Below are 6,000 nucleotides of genomic sequence, written 5' to 3' on the forward strand. Positions count from 1 at the left end.
ATGTCCACAAAAACTATTGGTACAGTTCTAATTTCATACAGAAGCTGTAACACAACTGCTATCTGTATGAGATTAGTTATGTTCCACAGGATTTACAAAAGTAACTTCTGCTATATTCCCTGACCTTTCTTCACAGAATTTCTGATCACCACTTCAGACAGCTACTAATTATAATACTATAACACTCTGAACATGCAATATCCTTGCCAAATCAGATTTTTAAAGTTCACTTGCAATTTACCATGAAGTTTTTTGAGTCATATCAACATCCACTCTAAAGAATAAACTGCAAACTACATTTACTGGAAATATCCTCTCAGAGATGATGTGAGACATGCCAGAACCCTGACCTATAGGCACTTTATAAAATTAGGTGATGCCTATGATGCAGTACAGCTTCTGTAAAAAAACAAAAAAGAAAGAAAGAAAACAGTAATTGGAAATTTACCTCTGCCATGTCCAAAGCAGATTAAGGAAAACAGCGATGATAAAACTTCATGGAACAGAAGAGAGCAAATCTAGAAATCAGCTTTACCAGACAGTTTAAAAACTCAGGTAAAATTCCTGTATCTTTGTTTGGGCCTCTTAAAAAAATTCAAAGGAGCTGAATGCTTGGAATTTCTTTGTGGGGAATTATTCATTTACCTTTTTAAACACTGACAAGGATGACAGGATCCTAATCACTTTTTCAGAGGAAATATCAACATTGATTATAATTTCCATGGTATTTTTCTTTTATCTGGGCTAGTGAGCTTTCAGCAGGCAAGAGGTGCTGCCACAGGCCCTTCTTGAAGCTCTGCAGACAAGAAAGGGAAGACTTTTCCAGCTGGATTTTCTGCCCTCTACTCTAGCAGCACCAGCCACATGGTGCTGCTGCCATGGAGGACCCCTGGCCCCAGTATGCTCAGTTGGCTATGCCTGGAGAAACAGCCAGTTCTGGAAGAATAACTTCCACCCCACAACAAATTACAGCCCAAAGAAGCAATTTGACAGAGAAGTCTGGCTGGCAGGTTTCATATTGCCTTTTAGTTTTTATGGAAATTTTTGGTTCCCATTTGATTTCTGGCAATGTTACTCCATGACGGTGGACAGCATCCGAAGGGCATGGAGTAGATAGTGGAGATATTTCTGTAAACATGTTGTTTGTCTGCCGTTCCAGTGACATCACACAACAGGCACGTGTTTTTATTTATTTAGCTGCAGAACCAAGTGATTTTCTTCTGAAGGATGTTAAAGTGCAGTTGCACTATTTTAGAGCAAAGAGGTTTTTTTAAACAAAAGTAGATTAATCATGAAAAAGATTGTACAGACTGATGGGCCTCAGATAGCTGGAAATTTGATTTGATGATTTAGGGCATAACTGTCTGACGTTTCTATGTCTATGGACAGCACAGAAGGCACTAGGATAGGAAATTATCTATATCTAGACCAGGACAGGCCTGCAACAATTGTGATCCACTTTATTTTATGGGAGCGCTTTGATGACTACACATGTGAGGCAATGGCACCATCCTGTTCCTACCTGACATGTGTGCAATTCAGAGCTGGCAGTAATTTACATCCTTTTGAACATGAATGAAGAACAGGCCAATGGTTAGGTGTGCATTGAAACAGGACTAATCCTCAGCCTCTAGACTGACCTGTCTAGGATTTGAGTAGAAGCACACTGGAGAGGCACAGAGGAGGCACATTCTCTGCCCATGCTCTGTTCCTATTCTGTACATTCTAGTGATCTTTTAAAGCTATTTTTGGAAGGAAGGAAGAATCCCTTTTAGACATTTTCTAGAGGGAGTATAAAATTTTATGATTCTCATTTAGTGCTTCTCTACTTAGTTCAGCACTAAGCTCCAGCTCTCCTTCTCTGTGAAGGATAAAAATACACAGGTTTTCACTCTTTCCTGTTCTTTTGTTGTTCAGCCAAGTAACAGAAAAGATGAGTTTGTTATCCAGAGAATCAGCTAGAGAAATTGATTGGGTTGCATGTGATAAGCCCTCCAGCATGAGTTTGCCAGCATCAAAGCACTGTTTTTTTTTTTTTTCTGTTTTCCCTGGGGCAATCGTTCTGAAAAGTTACACACATCTTTTTGTCACTACTTAATGACAGCAAAAGTCTTACAAATTAGTAATATACTAATTCATGACATAGATATTTTTGAACATTCTGGGTAACATAAGACTGAATCTTAAACTCCTGCACACTCAAAATACATTTTAAATGCTTATATACCCACTAAATATAATGCTTCAAAATGACTAAATGCTCCTAGGCATTGAATCACTTTTGAAAATGAAGTTGAACATCAAATATGTTCCTATTCCATTTAACCATTTCTGTAATGTACTAGAAGAGAGAGCTAAGGGGATGATCTTATCAATGTGTATAAGTATCTGAAGGAAAGGTGTCAAGAGTTTGGGGCTAGAGGATTTTCAGTGGTGCCCAGCAGTAGGACGACAGGCTACAGACACGAAGTGAAACACAAGAAGATCCATCTGAACGTGAGAAAACAAATATTTACTGAGAGAGTGACAGAGCACTGGAACAGGTTGCCCAGGGAGGTTGTGGATTTTCCTCCCCTGTAGATACTCAAAAGCCGTCTCTAGCGGTTCCCTTCTGATCTCTCTGTAGGTCTTTGATTCTATGATTCTGTGATTAATAAAACTATTCTATTGAGAACTAAAAGTGTAACATGAAAAAGCATCATATACAATGCTTATACTGAGCAATCTTAGGAAACTTTGTCATTTAGTGAAAATATTGACATTATATTTTATTGTCTGCCCAAGATTTTACAAACATCTTATGTTAAATCATGTTATCTTATTAGCACAGATTTTGAAGGCTTCCAGTGAAATAAGGCCATGTGTTACCCAGTCTGTGAGGAAAGTCAAAGCTGGACTGTAGGCCACATTGAAGAGGTCCTTTGCCCTTCCCTCTCAGGGCTCTGAGATATGCAGCAGATATGTGAGGCTCCTCATGAAGCCCTTGCCAAGCCTCATCTCTCCCACCACCAAAGAGAAACTGGTCAGAGATATCTCCAGTAAAACATCCTGAAGAGGGAAATAGGGGCTGAGCAAGCTCAGTGCAGGTTAAAATGGGTTCCATCTAGTTCAGATCGGTCAGAATACAGCATGATTTACCATGATTTTGAAAAGTACTTCAAAGTGTCAGTGCTTCATGTTCTGACAGTGATCTAGAAAGATGCTTAATAGTGTTTCTCCTCATTCAGTAACTGCCTGAGCCCATAACAAGGTACATATTTCTGCATGTCTTCTCACAGACATTTTATGAGTACAGAAGGCTTAACATTTAAAAGCACAGTTTTTACTATAACAATCAAAGGTACGGAATGAGAAAATAAATGTCTCTTATCTTCTCCTAGAGCTAACATTTCATCCTTTCCTTCAACAAATATCTTTCCACCCCCTTTAAATTAGGTGTGGAAAGTTCTAAAGTTGAATGACCAGGACAAGATCAAATCAAAATCTTAACCTAACTTCAGTCAATGCACAAGAGTCACATAACACTTGATAAAGTTCCTGATAAATTGTTAATACTGCACAGCACAGAGTCCTAGATATCATCAAGGACATTTAAATGTATTAGCTAGGATCACAGAAGATGTAAATAGGTGTTCCTGCTTTTTTCATGCCTGCACGACACTAAACATCTGGGTGATTCAAAAACAAGTTTCAATGTTTCCATTACAAAAGATTTTAAAATAGACTCTAAACATTTCACACCATCCTGTTTAAAATTGTATTCAGAAACTAAGTTATTAGAGATCAAAAACTTTCAAGGCTAACTGCTCAGTTACTGTTACATAAATATACTGATGTAAAAAACAATAAAAAATGTGTTAGATTAGGTATTAGATATTGCTGCTCTTTAGAAGTAGCTTTGCAAACAAGGTGTGCTAGCCACAGAGTTGACAGTCTTATTACACAAGCCCAGTCCAGCAAAATAGCTTGGCTTGCAATTATCCTTAGTACTCTGACCACTGACAATATAATCTATTATTTTTGACTTCAATGGGATTGCTCTTATGCTTAATAAATCTACTTAATCAAAACATAATTTCATAAACCCCACTATTGCAGTGCCTAATTTAAGAGTGTAATTTACACCTATCAAGGAATTTCTGCTTGTTGAAAATTTCCTCTTTGCGAAAATAGATAGTTATAACTCTCTTTTCCCCAGTGTTTGAGTATGTAAAATATTTGGTGAGGATGCAAGGAGCATTCTTAGGCAGATAGTAAGGATTTGATAATGGAGGCCATGGTGAATCAGTGCTTGGCCATTCCTTTCTATTATTTGGCATGAGAGCAGTGTCAGGAGCTCCTGAATCACACCTTTGTTTGAGCCTCATTGTATTCTGTTGAGATGCCACATCTCGTCTCATCTCATCTCTCTGGATGATGTTTCTATGAAATAGGATGATAGTAGAAAAGAGTAAAGGGAAGTTTTCCATAGTCTCACTCTAATAAAGGGGGATAGTTTTAAAGCTGGCAAGCTTTTAAAGCTGGAAACAAAGATGAGCAAAGCCAGTATTAGCACAGAGAAGCCAATCCCCGCTCTGTCTGCTTAGGCCAGGACTGCAGCAATCTTGATTGTACTGAAGACTGTCTGAAGATAAATAAAACAAAAACAGCAAAACAAAGAGCTTACAGAAAGCTCCAGCAAAGCAAAAGCTTACAGAAGTAAACATTTGTCCTCTGTTTTGATTCTAGAATACATCAGAATTTAACAAAACACTTTCTATTCAGATAAACTTGAAGAGATGCTCTTTCTAGTTCAGCCTCATCCTGAGGTGCCTGGATTCAAAAGGATTCTGGACCTGCTCTCCTGACTCCTGCTATGGGTTCTTTTCAGACTCTTAGTTTTGTTCATGGCATGCAGGTCTGAGTGATCTCGTAACCTTTCAGCCATTAAGTCACTTTTATTTTGGCATCTTTTACTACGTGCAGAAATTCTGCAAACAGGATGATAAGCCACTTTATGAGTACACGCAGTTATTTACTGAGCAGTGTAGAAAACAGAGAGCTGTGATTAAAAATTAATAAGTTCTTCAGCTCCCATGCTGACAATGAGTGAGGTTCTCCTTGCCAGAGAGTTGTCAGTGAGAGTGAGAAATGCAGGCTCGGCTGTCCCTTTGGACAGGCTGATCCTTGACTTTGCTCAACTGTAGACACTGGTACCGCAGATTGTTCTAAGGATGGACTTTAGGAGCTGTGATGTTTGGAATGGACCAATGTGGTTCATGTAATAGATATATGAGAGAAAAGATAGTAAACATGTTTGATTTCATTAGTTATTGTTCTTGATATCATTTAGAAAAAAAAAAAGTGATATTTGTGATTACACATGTGTTTTGAAATGTTTAACTGATATGCAATCTCAGGCTAGATTTTCCTTCATATGGATTTACTCCCATCTCAAATCAAGGCTCAAGACCTTGAGAGAATACCTCTAGGAGAATCTGCCAGGAAACTTTACCTGTGCATCATAGTCTCATCCAGAGCCTGGTCAAGTTTTCCTGAAAAAAAATTAAGGAGCTTTAAATCAGAATTTGATAAATCTTGCCTCTCACTAAGAAAGATTGTTGAGAGGATACACATATAATGCAATCATGTTTATGAAAGTGGAATACCTTCAATTTAGTCCATACTCACGAAGAAAATATATTCAAAATTATTTTCCGCACCCCTTTAAGGTGCCTAAACACATCTTGCACCTAGTCTAGTGCTCTAGACACCGTCTAGCTGGATCTAGACCATTATCAGAAATACTCTAGGCCTGTCTGTGGTTACTAATTTTGTGATATTTCTTCCTTTCCCTTTCCTTTTCCCTTTCCTTTTCCCTTTCTCCTTTCCTTTCCTTGCCTTGCCTTGCCTTGCCTTTCGCCTTGCCTTTCGCCTTGCCTTTCGCCTTTCCTTCCCTTCCCTTCCCTTCCCTTCCCTTCCCTTCCCTTCCCTTCCCTTCCCTTCCCTTCCCTTCCCTTC

Source organism: Nothoprocta perdicaria, unplaced genomic scaffold, assembly GCF_003342845.1.
Source record: "Nothoprocta perdicaria isolate Ctin4 unplaced genomic scaffold, notPer1 scaffold_36, whole genome shotgun sequence".
NCBI classification, from domain to species: Eukaryota; Metazoa; Chordata; class Aves; order Tinamiformes; family Tinamidae; genus Nothoprocta; species Nothoprocta perdicaria.